At 39.3% G+C, this 17,038-nt stretch overlaps 1 pseudogene; it reads right to left on the reverse strand.

The window, feature by feature from the left end:
• Nucleotides 1-6,363: 6,363 nt before the first annotated feature.
• Nucleotides 6,364-9,881, reverse strand: LOC120569378 (annotated as a pseudogene).
• Nucleotides 9,882-17,038: the final 7,157 nt, after the last annotated feature.

Here is a 17,038-nt window from a genome sequence, read left to right on the forward strand (position 1 = left end):
AGAGGCAAAACAAGCTACAATCTAAGTTAACAGTTTAATTGTCCAGCTTGTATTTACCTTCTCAAAAGTGCTCGTTTTGCCGCTGACAGGCTCAGATTATTATTCTAAGTGTCTGACAACATTATGGAAAGGATTTCTAAGGAGGTCGACCTTTCTGTTAAAGAGTAAGATCCTTTTTTAAAACATAAAAACATCTGCAAAATTGCGTTCACTAAACCCACCAGACTCCATGTAAATAAACAGTCATTTTAGCATCGTAAAATACACTTCATTCAAAGTCGACAGAAACAAAATAAAACTATGAAAAGTCGTTTTTTGGGTCATCTTTCCACTTTTTCAACCATCACAACTCTAGTTTTGGTTGAAATAAACACATAGTTTACTGATTTACATGTGAAAATACGTTGGCTCTATACATGCTAAAAGTATTGCTTTTTAAATGGAGTCTGGTGGGTTTAGATCTGGTGACTTCAGAGCTGTTTCTGGTTAAACAGAAAGGTCTCAAAGAGGTTTTAAAGGTCTATCTCTGAAGGGATCCTTTCCAGAATGTAGTCAGACACTTTTAATATTAATCTGAGTCTGTCAGCTGCAAAACGAGCACTTTTGTGACGGTAAATACAAGCTGGACATTTGCCCTATTAACTTACATTGTAGCTTGTTTCTCTGACTGCTGACTGCAGCGATCTCTCTTAACACTGGACCAATGTCAAAGATTGTTCCCATCAGTCACGTAGACACTAAAACACAGGAACATAGGGTCCAGGTTGAAAAAAAACTGGTAGTTACCCTTTAACTCTGGGCCACATCCTCCCCTAGCGATCTGATTGTTAGCCCTCGATACAGTTACATTATTACGCACCTTTCTGCCCACCAGGTACTGTCTCTTCTAAATAAATCCATAAATGTTTTAGAGATTTGAATGAGGTTATCATGCATGTGGACATTTTGCAAGCTTCCATGCAGTCAGTCAGTGTTCCCAGTGTCCCTCTGTAAACCTCCAAGAAAGAAAAGAAGACTAATATTATATATATATATATATATATATATATATATATATATTAAAAGAAAAAAACATTCCAGTTGTGTGGAAGTGAACTCGGCCAAGGGAAGCAAAGAGGGGGTGAGAAAAAACCGCGACGGAGCCGGACGTTGACTTGACACCTATGCACATCCCTTGCATTTCGGGTGACATTTCTAAAAACCACAGATTTATAAAAAATTTAAAAAAGTAAATGATCGACCATGTAGTGAGATGTGTTTGTAAAAAAAAGAAGAAAAAAAAAAAAATCTAATAAAAGTCTAAATTTTTTTTTTTTTCTCTGATTTGATTTGTCATACGCAAAAAGAAACGGACAAAATTCACAGTTTTTCCTCATTTGCCATTTCAGAAATGTGATGTCCAAGAGTGTTAATGTTTCAAAAGTCGGCAAGAGATGAAAAGCTGATTTATTTTTTTTTAATTCTGAAACTGTAACTGTCTGCGAAGGAAAGTGTACCCTCTACGTTCTGCGAAGGCGACTTCTTTGCGAGGGAAGAGGAGGCTGCGCCATGTGCATCTGAATAACCTGTATATGAATATGACAGACTGCCCCCTGTGTAAATGACTCTGCAATGATAAAAGGTCCGTCAGTATGAAACATTTTTTTAAATATATTTCCTTTTATGTGTTGGAAAAAGTGAACCGTGGAGTGGCTCTTCTTTTTTCTTCTTCTTTTCCACAGAACACGAGCATGACACAAACAATATCTCCGTCCTAAAAATCCAGACTGAGCAGTGACACGTAGCAAATTTGATTCATTCAATTAATTATAATTTTTTGTCTTCCATCCACCAGCCATTGTCATATTCTACCAACATTTGCAGCATCGTGAGCCTTTATGGTAAGGTTCCCTAGGAAATCTCAGCCCAGAGTAGCCTAATTAATTAATAGTAATAATTATTATTCTCCCTAAAACAAGAACTATAGGCCTACAAAAAACTGTTTTTTGCAACTTTCACTGTCTTCCACAACTTCATTGCAACAAACATACAAAAGACAACGCAACTTTTATCGCCATTTTTTACAAAAGCTCCCGCAAAATCAGGCATTTTGGGGCACAACAATCTAAAAAAAAAAAGGCTGCCCAATCCTGGAGGGACTGCCCTGGTGTGTTTTTTCATGTGTTATGGTGCACATTCACCAGTGTTTGTTGTTGTTGTTGTTGTTGTTGTGTGCGTAGGCTACTCCTGATTTCCTGTCATCTCATCTCTTATATGCTGTGTCTCTGTGATCCTATCCTGTCCTATTCATGGTAGCCTACTTGTGGACATTGCGCTGTAGTAGGGGGGGGGCCCGCCTTGATAATCCTGCTTAACCCTCATGCCCTCCTTAAAAAAACTTACTCTCGACACCTTCGAGGCAAAAATGTCCACGCACACAAAAACTGTTATTAAATCATCATTTACCAATATTTTTTTCTGCTTTTTTTTCATAAATCACTTAAACAACTTGTAACCTAATCAAAACTACCAAACATTCAATCATTTTCAGGATTTTAACCCTTTAAATGCCAGTTTATGTATTTGAAGTATTTCATTTTTTATTACAAAAACACAAAAAAATATTTTTTTTCCATATAATGAATAATATCTAGATTTGGCTTTGGTGGGGATTAGAGGCTTGGATATGTCAAAGATAAGCAACAAAATTAATTTGATTGCATTAGTATTTTTTACATAGTTCCAGATACTCCCTTTCGACACCTTCGAGGCAAAAATGTACATGTCCAAAAAACTGTTATTAAATCATCATATATCAATATTTCTTTCTGCTTTTTTTTCATAAATCACTTAAACAACTTCTAAATTGCTCAAAACTACCAAACATTTAATCATTTTCTGGATTTTAACCCTTTAAATGCCCTTTAAATCTTTGAAGTAACAATTATTTATGAAAAACCAACAAAACATTAATTATTTTCCATAAAATAAATCATAGGGGAATGGGGCTTTGGTGGGGATTAGAGGCTTGGATATGTCAAAGATAAGCAACAAAACTTATTTGATTGCATTAGTATTTTTATGTAGTTCCAGATACTCCCTCTGGACACCTTCGAGGGCAAAAATGGCCCCATTGACTTCCATTATAACCACATGTTTTGATCTCACTGCCTTTACAGTATAAAACCATGCATTCTGTAATGTCAGCATTTCATTTGGAAGAAAACTAGTCATATTTGACATTTTTACAGTATTTCACCAGATTCAACCATTTTGCCCTTGTAGGCCGATGCATGAAATTATAGTTATATTATGGAGCTCTGTGTGTGTGTGTGTGTGTGTGTGTGTGTGTGTATGTGTGTGTGTGTATGTGTGTGTGTGTATGTGTGTGTGTGTGAGTTTGCGTGAACCTGTAAGCAAGCAGTGATCATTTTAGGGCTGATAAAAGGCATCTTTTGAAGGATGCATTTCATGTGTCTTTGAAGACGTGCTTGAATAAAAACATTGTCTCCTGCATGTGCTGTAAACTGGCGCTTATCATTTCAAATAGTTTGTGGGACATGGTGGCCCTGAAGACTGGTCTCCCACTATGGACATCCCACAGGCTCCGGGTGGATTCCCCTTTGGACCGGTACACACCAGCCAGGTGGGAAGTCCCATGTATGTTCGAATCTCTTGAGCATCCACATCACTCCATCCTGAGATTGAACACCTCCCGTGTAGGTTTGTCATTTCATGAATCAGCTGGATCAAGTCAAGAGTGAAGAAAAGGTGGAAAGAGGATGCCACATCATGGATTCTTGATATGGCATATCCCGTGGGCTCTGGCATCATGCCGGTCGGTGCTTGAACGTTACGGCGCGTCTCAGTATTAGATGGAGACCAGACTTGCCAATTCTTCACTGTCCATTCAATGTTAGGATGGACAGGATCTTCAGTGTCCTCTCCACTTTCAGAGGAAGGGTTAGAGGCACTCACAGAGTTGGAGCACACCAGTGACCATTTTGTCAGACTCCAGAAACTTGTGTCATCTTCAGATGAGTCCTGCAGTTGGCTGGAAGATAAAGGCTCCTTCTCTTTGCTCCAGGTCTTTCTCCTTCTCTAGAGCCAGGTGCATAAACACACTAATAGTTGTTTTTGTTTACAACAAATGCAGGAGACAATGTTTTTATTCAAGCACGTCTTCAAAGACACATGACATGCATCCTTCAAAAGAAGCCCTTTTTTCACCCAGATTTACACAAACTCTCTCTCACACACAGACACGCATGCATGCACACACACACACACACACACACACGCACACACACACACACATGGCTCCATAATATAACTGGCAAAAGTAAGGTGCGCTTTTTTCACCACTAAAATTATCATTGTTTGTTTACAGATTTACACAAACTCTCTCTCACACACAGACATGCATACATGCATGCACACACACACACACACACACACACACACACACGCATACATACACACACACACACGCATACACACACACCCACCCACACACACACAAATATACATATATACACAGACACACACACATATACACACACACGCGCACACACACACACACACAGCTCCATAATATAATTTCATGCAGCGGCCTACAAGGGCAAAATGGTTGAATCTGGTGAAATACTGTAAAAATGTCAAATATGACTAGTTTTCTTCCAAATGAAATGCTGACATTACAGAATGCATGGTTTTATACTGTAAAGGCAGTGAGATCAAAACATGTGGTTATAATGGAAGTCAATGGGGCCATTTTTGCCTCGAAGGTGTCCAGAGGGAGTATCTGGAACTACATAAAAAATACTAATGCAATCAAATAAGTTTTGTTGCTTATCTTTGACATATCCAAGCCTCTAATCCCCACCAAAGCCCCATCTACATATTATTCATTATATGGGAAAAAAATCATTTTTTGTGGGTTTTTTTTATAAATAATGACATACTTCAAATACATAAACTGGCATTTAAAGGGTTAAAATCCTGAAAATGATTGAATGTTTGGTGGTTTTGATTAGGTAAGAAGTTGTTTAAGTGATTCATGAAAAAAAAGCAGAAAAAAATATTGATATATGATGATTTAATAACAGTTTTTGTGTGCGTGGACATTTTTGCCTCGAAGGTGTCCAGAGGGTACAAAATGAATCATTTAAGTATAAAAGACATGTAAGAGTGAAAAACACTGCATTTAAAAAAATTGACTGAAAAGAAGGATTCCTACAAAATTTCATGCCATAAGAAGTAACACAGCAAAAATTATCACAAAATTAAAAAACAAAACTTGAGAAAAATGTACAAAAATGACCGAAGAGGGCATGAGGGTTAAGGGCCCGGTGTTGGCTCATTACGCCACTGAGAATAATCTTACAACCCCTAAGATTTATCTGGTGAGCCTTTGGAGGGGCCCGACCCTTAGGTTGGGAACCGCTGGACTAAACTAGCTGACTATAACAAGCTCCACCTTGACCAGCGACAACGGTAAAATGCTGCTTGCACATCGTTGCAGTGTTAACAATCTAAAAAATAGTAAAAGATAAAATATTATCCATTTTTCTGCAGAGTAGGCCTACTTTTACCTTTTCATATTTTCACATTTTACTGCTTAAACTTCAATACTTCTACTTAAGTAGGATTTTTAGGACTTTTACTTGCAACAGAATATTTTTACATTGCTTTATTGATACTTCTACTTCCTCTACCACTGTTTTTAAATAAGAAGTTTATTTATTTTTTTCCTGAAGTATTCCAACAGAGGGCGCTGTCAAAGGAATCGATGAGTTGGGACCAAACTGCAGCTTTTTTCCAAATATATTCTGCTATTCTACTTTTAATCTGATATCTTAGAGAAAACATAAGAAAATACAAATAATGAGAGCATGCTTTCATAACTCCTTTGACTGTACTGATTGATTTGGGGAAAGTCTCCAGTGAAGTAAACAACATCAATCTTTCCAACTGCTGAGACGAAAACAAGAGAGGAAGTATCTCTCGGTGGGAAAAGAGTCACATTTAAAGGGATATTCCACCGTTTGTTGAAATAGGGCTCATCACGGTCTCCCCTAGCTGTAGATAGGGGGGCCAACGCATCTTTTTGTGCATGCATTGTTTTAGTCCGGTGCAACACCGGCAGCGCCGCCGCTAGTTAGCTTAGCGTAGTGAATGGAATCCTATGTTGCCGGTTAGCATGTTGTGAGTAAAAGTGAATCAACAAAAGACAAAAAAGAACAACCTAATTACTTGCAGTGAGACAAAAAATGTGTTGGCCCCCCTATCTACAGCCAGGGGAGACCGTGATAAGAACTATTTCAACAAACGGTGGCGTATTCCTTTAACTCCACAGGGGAAAACCCCACACACCACTGAAAGCATATTTTATTATTTATTATTTTTTTTACTGTTCTCAGTTTTACAGCTCTGCTACCAGTGGAACCAAAAATAGAGACAGTAAGACTGCAAGAAGAAAAAATGTTTTTCTAAGGCTCTCCAACAGTTAATTGTTCAATTGTATTGATTGTTAACTTTACTGTATATATTTCTCAGAAACTTGTCACTTGCCCCATTAAACCATATCACATTATATAATACCATAAGGTTTAAAAAAGCATCAAAAACACATGTATATATGTGCACTTCAGCAAGCGTATTAAGGATTTTTACTAAATACTTAAATACCAAGGTATTTAGTGGCATGATCTCTGAGGTTATTATAAAAAAAATTCATATCCAAATTAGTATCAAATATTAACGTCACACAGAAAGTGACTTCTAAGCAAAATGATCTTAATTAAGAAAGCAAAACCTCTATTTTTACATCCTTACGGCTACCTTTTACTATTTAACTTTAAATTGGTCTACAGTTAAATGGCCAAAAGTGAGGTATGATTTAGACAAATCTCTTACATAATTCGCCCAATATTCTATACAACAAAAAACGAAAGTATTGACCACACTGCAGTTTGTGAATACATCTGCTGCAATACGGATACAGTTAATAGTTTTTCTGATGTTTTTGATCATGAAAAATCAGCAATGTAAGGACAATATAAGTCATCAGTTGGAAATTATTCATACATACATGACAATGTAAAAATTCACAGTCTTAGTTGACCGATTCATCACCACAGTGATCCCCTGCTGGATACAGTTTGAGAGAGCACAGACTGCCGTCGCCGCTTTCCTCAACTGGCCTCCGACACAAGGAGTAATTTTCTGAAAACAAAACATTAAAGCATAAGTAATTACGAGTCGTTACTCACAACACACTTTTATAGCCGCAATTAATATCGATAGTCCTTGTCTTTCAAAAAGATGTTTGGCTTCTTCAAGAATGAAGAAGCAAAGGTGGGTAATATCACGTGGACCATAGGTTTCCTACGACAATGACAAACATTCAGATTCATACTAACAATGAGAATAATATCTTTCACTTTAGCGAAGCACGAGGTATGTTCAGAGGAATACGTTCGATATGAAATATGCTTATTCGTTTTCTGGCCAAGATTTAGATGATAAGATCGATACCTCTGTCAAACACAGGGCCGGCCCTAGACTTTTTGGGGGCCCTAAGCAGGATTTGGTTTGGGGACTGTCCACATTGTAACATGTTGCCACTGCACTTGGGACTAAACCAACTTTTGTGTATTGTAAATATTAGTTTAAGCACTCATAAATGCACAAATAGCCTACGCATTTAAAGACTAATGTGAGACCTACTAGCAGCAACGCTATCTTTAAATAGACCGGCTCTGTTATGAGCTCTATTGTGGGACATTTCAAGCGCTCTTGGGGGCCCCTCTGGTAGCCACGGAGGACCTTGTCACTACCCAAAGTGAGAATAGTGCAGATTTGAGTTGCGCATGCTCAGATTTAAACGGTTTACGGCATAACGTGTCATACCCGATGTTAACCGAGTCAGACCGGCTTTGGTCGAAAGTGCAAATGTGAGTTGCATGGTCAGATTTAAACTGTTTACGGTATAACGTGTCTTACTGAAATTTGTGAAATCTGTAAAATAATAAACTTTTGTCTTTACATACAATAACAGAAGATGGCAATCATTTCTAAAAACGTTTTAGCAATCTATGATTGTTTGGTTGCTAACGTTAGCTCAAAACGCCATTCAAGTGACATAAAGTGTAACAGCCTGTGTCTGATTGCTAATTTGTAGCTAGCAGTCATTTCAAAAACGTTTTAGCTCTCTATTATTGTTAGATTGCTAACGTTGGCTCAAAACGCCATTCAAGTGACAGCCGATGTTGTGTTTGATTGCTAACTTGTAGCTAGCAGTCATTTCAAAAACGTTTTAGCTATTTATGATTGTTTGACTGCTAACGTTAGCTAAAAACGCCATTAGCATCCAGCTAGTAGGCTAGCTACTTGATTGCTAACGTTAGCTCAAAACGCCGTTAGTATCTTGTAGGCTACTTGTCGCAAAGTGACGCATGCGCAACTCACATCTGCACTCTACTCACTTTGGGTAGTGACAGACCTAAGCAGCCGCTTAGTTCGCTTATGGGTCAGGCCGGCTCTGGTCAAACACAAGAGGGATATCAATCTTCTCATAGAACTCTCAGCGAGCAACAAAACGCCACATATTTTCTAAAATGTCCACTATTACTTTACCTACAAAAAAAGCGCTTTACTTTTAATCCTGCTACATACTTGGTAGTTCTGCTGGTTGAGGAGTATTGTGCAGCTTGCAGGTCACAGCAGTCAGTACAAGCAGTCCAATAATTCCAAATATGAGGAGGGCCACACCTAAACAACACAAGCCAGCTACAGGTTACTTATTATTCATTTCGTGAGGTGGTGTCGTAAAAAAAAGATAGCAGCAAAGTTGTACCTGTATTAATGTAGTTGCGTGTGTCTGAAGGGGGGGCCCTTGAGGGGCCTGTGTGTGCTGGAGCAGCCGTGGTGGTGGTGGTGTTAACCATGCGATTAAAGACACATTTTTGTCTGATGTGGGGGGTGTAATGTCGTTAGGGTTCAACTCCGGATTACAGATGACGTCTGAGGTTCTGGTTCCAGGAATCTTCACTCCTGATTTACATCTACAGTGAAGGTTACATTATCACAGCTGTAAACAACAGGTAAACTACACTTTAGACATTATTGAGATCAAATTTGTTCATATAATGTGTGTGCACTATAGTACAGCGGACATACTCTCTCCATTTTTCACAGGGCGAGTTGGTTTGTGTGCTGAAATATCCGTGATTACACATTAAACATTCTGGCAAGGAAAAATAATGAATTATTTAAAAAAAAGACCATTTCTTTTATATACTACATGCAGTGTTCAATCTCCGTACCTGTATCCTCTAGTCCAAATCCAATGTCGCATTTGCAAATGGAAGAATCACTCTTTGAGGGAACAAATCTTCCACGGCACTGGCACTGACTGTTTTTTACTTTTGTGCAATTCTCTTTAACAACACTTCCCTTTTCTACAAAAAGGAAAACACATGAGGTCACATGAGACTTGGAAACCAGCCAGTACACAGTCAGAGAAAAGAGAAAGAAGCTTTCTCCTTCAGCACAAAGTGAACCAATTAGATGCAACATCTTGGCTCTATTAACACATTCATTAGGAATTCTGTAGATGTAGGTTTCTCAGCTATTGCTCACAGTATTTATTTTAATTTTTTTTGTAAAATACATCATACCAAAAGCTTCAACACTTAGCGTTATCACACTTTGTACATGGTCTGCAGTATTGGGAATGATTCTCTTCAGGCTGATAAAACCCATTGGGACAGATTTCACATCTTATGTTTCCGCGACGATAACTTTTTCTTTGACCTGGATTTACAATAAGAGGAAGTTGTAAAGCCAAAATCATTAGTATATACTACGGCATTAAGCAGTAGTTTAGTACAATAAAGTCACACTTTACCTTTTGGACAAGTCTGAGCATCCAAATCAACAATGAGTTCATAAAACGTTAAAGTCAATATAAGCAGTTTGAGCAGAACCATTTTCAATATTTCAGTGCTATCGCATTTGGCCACTGACCAAGCGGGAGTGACATTGGGCGTCAGTTTGGTTTGAAATGTGCTGGGGACAGACACATCAGGAAGTACATTCCCAGAAGTGCTGGGTACAATGACGCAAACTGCTGCTCGTTTTGTGCTGATCAGATTGAAACAACAGAACATCTGTTTTATGAATGTAAATTTGCTTATACCTTCTGGGAGGATCTGCATTACTGGTTATTTCCTAAATTTGAAGATTTGCCTGTATTTACAAAGGAAAATATAATTTATGGAATGTTAATGAAAAATGAAGCGCACGACTTAGCAGTTAACACATTCATTATTCTTGGGAAATTCTTTATACACAAGAATAGATTTCTGAAAACACTTCCAAACTTTAATGTTTTTCATAAAGAATTGTGTCATTACTTTTTATCTCTGAAGTTAATGAAGAAAAAGAATGCCTTAATCTTATCTACTTTGATAGAGGATGTGAAACTTTCTGAAAACCCCTAGTGTTCTCCCCTTTTTTTTTTTTACTTTGTTTGCTTGTTTGTTTATGTGTTCTTTCTTCTCTCTTATGTAAGGGGCTTGTCTGTTGTCTGTGAAGACATTTCATTTATTGTACCAGGCCAAGTATGGTTGTTACTATTGTTCAATATTGTTCGCGCAGGTCATGTTTTGAAAGACGATGTCCTGTAGCTTACTAATGAATAAAAACGTGGTTTAATGTACGTAAACAATGATCAATGATTGCTAAATTTATCTCTAATATTGCTCCTCATAACCACTGAAAACTGTCAAAAAAATCGAACCCAAAGTCCAGTTATTATGGACGTTATCTGACATTAAAGCGTTTCCGCTTCACATTTTCAGCAGGGCAGCAGAGCGGCTGTGGGTTGACTCCCCACGGTTCTCATGGGCTTTATAAGTCTTAATGTGAAAAAGCTTAACGTGGTTTAATGTACCTAAACAACGATCAATCTTCACCACATTTCTGGTTCGATTTTTTCTTTTGACAGTTTTCAGTGGTTATGAGGAGCAATATGAGAGAGAAATTTGGTGATCATTGTTTAGGTACAAGGTTTTTCCGCGCCATAGGCGCCAATGAAGAAGAAAATGTTAAAGGGGTGATAGAATGATTATATAGGGTATTTTACACTGTTCCTTAAGGTCTCCTAATGGGGTATGTAACATTGGTTGGGCTGAAAATTGCCCGAATGCATTATTTTACTACCCTGTGAATATGGCTCTATTTGGAACAAGAGCTTTTCTTCCAAATATGGTATGCTAATGAATATTCAGAATGAGCTGCGCGGTGATTGGTTTGAGCAAACTACATAGAAACACATGGGAGACTCTGCAGCAGGCCTCATATTTCAGACACTGGAAAGTTATACATTGTTTGTCGGGCTATTTCGTTATTAAATTCACTTCTGATACTTTTTTAAGCGAGAAATCAACTATATAAAGCTCAAATATGGGCCGTTTTACGAAAATCGATGGCTAATTTCAAATTTGGTAAGACTGTGTGTCGGAGTTCAGCCGCCGGTGCTGCCTCGCCGCCCGGCCTGCTATGAGGTACTTGGAGCTCGGTCACGACTGCAGCCCACAGCATGGACTACCAACACCGCTGCCCTGACAGAGCTCCAGGGCCTTCAACTCCCCTCTTCCTGCTAGCTAAATGGCCCGTTGTGTGAGAGCGAGAGCGCCGTCAGCGAGCTTGTTACACCAGCAATCTGTTACCACATGTCACACACATGTCACGCCACTTATACAAAATCTAACTAAAGGTCTTATAAAGCTAACAACGGTGTCCGATTTCAAGTTAATGAATATTTGTGAAGACAAAGTGTTTCGTTAGCTGCAACTGTCCCTTCAATCCTAGCTATGTGTAGCTACAAACCATGGATAGTTAGCTTCCTTTTCGCCTTAATTCGATTATATTTACAGTTTGAATTTCATCACGCCACTTACACAACATCTAACTAAATGTCTTATAAACCTAACAACGGTGTCCAATTTCAAGTTAATATTTGTGAAGACTAGCTAGCTAGGTGTTTCGTTAGCTGTGACTGTCCCTTCAATCCTAGCTACACATCACGGATAGTTAGCTTCCCTTTCGCCTTAATTCGAATATATTTACAGTTTGAATTTCGTCACGCCACTTACACAACATCTAACTAAATGTTTTATGAAGCTACTCAACGGTGTCCGATTTCAAGTTAATTTATATTTGTGAATTCCAGAGGAATTCTAAGAGGAGGCTAGCTAGCTCTCATTGATAGAGCTACATCCAGCCGCAGGCTCTATCAATGAGACTCACGGACAAGCAGCGTTTATTTCCCCAATCGTTTGTTTAAATAACTCAACACATTATAATTACACACATTAAAAGAGTAACTGGAACCTGTGGTAAGAGAATGCTGGCGTAACAAGCTCGCCGACCGCGCTTTCACTCACATACACCGGGCATTTAGCTAGCAGGAAGAGGGGAGTTGGAGGCCCTGGAGCTCTGTCAGAGCAGCGGCGTTTCGTAGTCCACCAGCCCAAACGGTGACTTTGCGCGGGTATGAGGTGCTGTGGGCTGCACAGTCGTGACGGAGCTCCATCTACCTCACAGCAGGCCGGGGTCTGTGAAGGGAGGCAGGCCAGGCGGCGAGGCAGCTACACAGGCAGCACCAGCCGACACACAGTCGGACAAAATTTGCAATTAGACATACATTTTCGTAAAACGGCCCATATTTGACCTCTACATAGTTGCTTTCTCACATAAAAAAGTCTCAGAAGTGAATTTAATGGTAAAATAGCATATGAACAATGTATACAATTTCTGAGATCTGCACGACCTAGATTCAGAAGAATAACTGATCTCAGGTCAGTTGTGTAGCCTATGCAAATGTTGGGGCGTGACAAACACAGAGACTAGAGCCAAATGAGGAGGAGCCGCAATAGTTGACGTCAACTAGGCGGCTCGTTGAGATTCGCCCGTTTTCAGAGGCAGTTTCAAATAGTGAGATTTGCAGAGAAAAGAGGTGTCAATGAGATTTAGAGGTTCTATGTATGTCCTAGTTACCCACTAAACTGTCATTATTCAACTATGACAAGGTAAAATCAGTTTTGCATTCTATCACTCCTTTAAAAACGGAAACGGAAAGGGAAAACACCGGGATTGGATGGAATTCCATCAGAGCTTCTTTTACAGTATTTTGAAATATTAGGACCTACCATTTTACAAGCTTTAAATGGATACTTCACCGATTTAGCATTCAGCTTTGTATCAGTAGAAACCCGATAGTATTTCTGAATGACCGTGCCTCCCTCCCTCATGTCCCCCTGAGATGAGAGATCTCTGCATTTGGGGCCTGGAAAAAATCTTCCGATGACGTAAAATGACGATTTTTGCGTCATCGGAAGATTTTTGGGCCAGTGGCAAAGGACTACAGCCAGTAGTAGGATCTACTATCGTATGTTTTCAACACGCCCACAGGGGGTTGGACTGCCGAGTCTGGCCGAGGTATTCCGAATGAAAACGACTGTCAGCCATCTTGAACCTTCGCTAAACAGGCTTTCGGTTTTCAGCAGAAAACTTTTACAACAATTATCTGCATTCAAACTACCGGACGTGTGTACCATCGGGATACATCAGTACAGATCGGAGAATATGCAGGAAACGTTATTACAGACGCAATACTCGGCACACTACGCGAAGCCGCTTCGCCTGCACGGAGACCAGCGGTGTCGCTCAATGCCGCTAGCCGGCTAGGGGACATCCTCGTCGGCTAGGTGGAAAGCTAACGCTAGCTGTCCACCTGTTCCATCAATGCTGCTTGCAAGTGTCTGCTCATTAAACAACAAGCTGGACTACATCCTCCTTCAACGAAACTACCAACGCAAGATGGGCTGAACAACAGTGTACCGGCACCGGGACTATCCAGCTACCAGGCTGCTCTCGCCGGCCCGTGGAGGTGGACTGGTGTAGAAATAAAATCCAACTAGCTACTGCTAACTGCTGGTGGAGCTTGTGACTGTTAAATGCCGACCAGTCGACATTCCACGCTAATTCACGGCTGTGTTTATACTCTGTGTTTAGCTACACCAATGCTACTATGCGTTAGCTGAACCTTACGGATCCTGCGCAAGTGTCCGCTCATTTAGACCACGCTCATTCAGAAACGTGGTGATTTGTATCCATTTAACTGCTAACTGCTGGTGGAGTTTGTGACTGTTAAATGCCGAACCCTTCTACATTGCACGCTAATTCACGGCTGTGTTTATGCTCGTGTTTACAGCCCACCAAGCGCTAATGCTAGTATGTGTTAGCTGAACTTCACGGAGCCTATAAAGTGTGTGTACTAAATGTAGCCTGTTTCGTATGTCGTTTTTATATAATGTCGTTTTTATATATGTTAAATGTGTAACACCACTTGAGTCACGATGAAACGTTGTTTCGTGTATATGGTTGAAATGACAATAAAACACGCTTGAGTTGAGTTGAATGCCTCTGTCGGTCTGTCAAGCGGTAGGCGTGGCTTGGGAGTGGACTCAAAGCAACGAAGCAGGTGCATTCTGGGATTTGGTGTTTTTCATCCATATAAGACCAAAACACATTTTCTGGCTTTTCTCGGCCTAGAAGGCACAAATTTCAATTTTTTTTTTCACATTTCTACTACATAAGTGACCAAATTTAAAGATATATTCAGCTTTCCAGCGGTGACATATTCCTTTAACTTCAGCCATAGAGATGGGTACTTTCCACCAACAAACCAACACTGCGCTGATCTCCGTTATGCCAAAGAAGGGCAAAGATCCTACGGATTGTTCAAATTACAGGCTCATCATCAGCCTCATCAGGACTGATATTAAGCTTTATTCCAAAGTCCTGGCTCTCCGCTTAGAGCGCTTTATCGAGAAGCTAGTCCACCCCGACCAATCAGGTTTTATACCAGCGTCATGCTGTAGACTATGTACGCAGATTATTTCATGTAATAGAGGAAGTCTTCCAACAACGGCAGCAGTTTTATCTAGGCTTTATCTAGGCTTTCAACCGCCTAGAGCGGAACTACTTGTGGTAAGTAATGGAGAGGCTTGGTTTGGGGGCCAAGTTCATTGACATGGTACGTACTTTATATGCGAATCCCACGGCCATAGTCTCAACCAATGGCTTGCATTCTCAGCCATTCCCCATCGAGCGGGGCTCGCGACAGGGATGCCCGCTCTCCCCCATGCTGTTTGCAATCTCTCTTGAACCGTTAGCCCAAGCCATAAGGCAAAATAAAATATGTTATTTCCAGATTAAATCCAACAGCAGCTCAATATCATTATTTGCTGACGATATTTTGTTGTACATCTCTGATCTTGAGGACTCGATTCCAAAAATTCTTAAGAAGTATCTGCTTCTCTAAATGTTTTATAATAGCAAGTTGAATTTCTCTTTATAAAATTGTGTTTAGCATTTTACAGATCAAATGATTAATCAATTAATTGAGCGAATAACCTGCATCATAATTAATTATAAAGATAATCATAGGTTGCAGCCCCTAAAACGGACTTTTAAAATGATGGAAACAAGACGTCACGCACACGGTTTACAACATCTAGGCTGTGATACATATTTCAGGTGCACTCGGCTGACCTCTGAGTCTGAGCGCTGCATTTTGGGATTCCAATCAAGCCGAGTGAGTGATTAGACTGAGCGGCAGCCTGAACACGGTGTTGTACTGCTGTGTAATCCCGAAGCATTAACCGTCTGAATCCGACGCAGCGCTGGCTGGGGACAGCTGCGTCTGCTTTATTTTCATCAAGTTACATTTGAAATTGTCACCTCAGCAAGATGGAGCCCGGCTAACCGTACCGAACACTCAGCACAGGGGCCGCTGAGATAATACCAACTAATATTTCTTGAGATCTACTTTTAATGATTTTTTTATGACATTTATTTCGACATACTATACTGACTTTCGTTCCTTTTTTCGTTATACTATACTATTATTTTTATGACATTTTTCAAATGTTTCCACATACTATACTATGACTTTATAACTTTTTTCAACATACTATACTATGACTTTTTTTTTTTTTTTTAGACATACTATACTATAATATTTTTTTTTTACTTTTTTTCCTACATACTATACTATGACTTTTTTCGACTTTTTTCAACATACTATACTATGACTTTTTTATGACTTTTATTTCCGAAATAATTAAAAACACATGTTTTCTTATGACATTTATTTTGACATACTGTACTGACTTTTGTTCCTTTTTTCATCATACTTTATTTTTTGGGCATCTTAGGCCTTTATAGGACAGATGGAGGCATGAAAGGGTAGAGAGAGTTGAACCTACAGCCGCTGTATTGAGGAGTAAAACCTCTATATATGGGCTCACGCTCTACCAGGAGAGCTACCCAGGCACCCAGGTTTTAATACTGTACTATGACTTTTTTTTAGACTTTTTTCGACATACTGTACTATGACTTTTTCATGACTATTTTTGACATTCTATATTGACTTTTCCCACTGGGTGTCTGTGTCCGTTTTTCCGGTGTGAACAACAAATGTTAGAACAAACACCTGAAGGTAGAACTGAGGAGTAGCTCACCAAGGTAATCGGCTGCCATCGATGATAGTTAGTAGTTTGAGTTTTTGTCGACATACTATACTATGACTTTTTTTGACATATTGTACTATGACTTTTTCCTCTGGATGTCCGTATCCTTTTGTCGGTGGGAACAACAAATGTTAGAAATGTTAGAAACAATTAATGATCAAACTCAGGAATGGTTCACCTAGGTAATCTGCTGACACCCATAATGCTTATAATTTGAGGTGCAAGGTTCAAACCCCAGCGTTTTTCTTGTGACATTTAAATTTCCTGTCCTCAGTAATGTGAAAGATAAATACAACAACGAACCATTGCACTTCAGTCTCATAAATAGCTCCGGCAAGGTAAGCTTCTGTAGATTAAATGAAGCTACTTAAAGCAGCAGTGAATATTAAGGGCTAACACTGGAAGAGAAGAAGTCAAATACACAATGAAGAATGATGAAGAGTAACAGATCA

Source organism: Perca fluviatilis, chromosome 12 (assembly GCF_010015445.1).
Source record: "Perca fluviatilis chromosome 12, GENO_Pfluv_1.0, whole genome shotgun sequence".
Classification (NCBI taxonomy): Eukaryota; Metazoa; Chordata; class Actinopteri; order Perciformes; family Percidae; genus Perca; species Perca fluviatilis.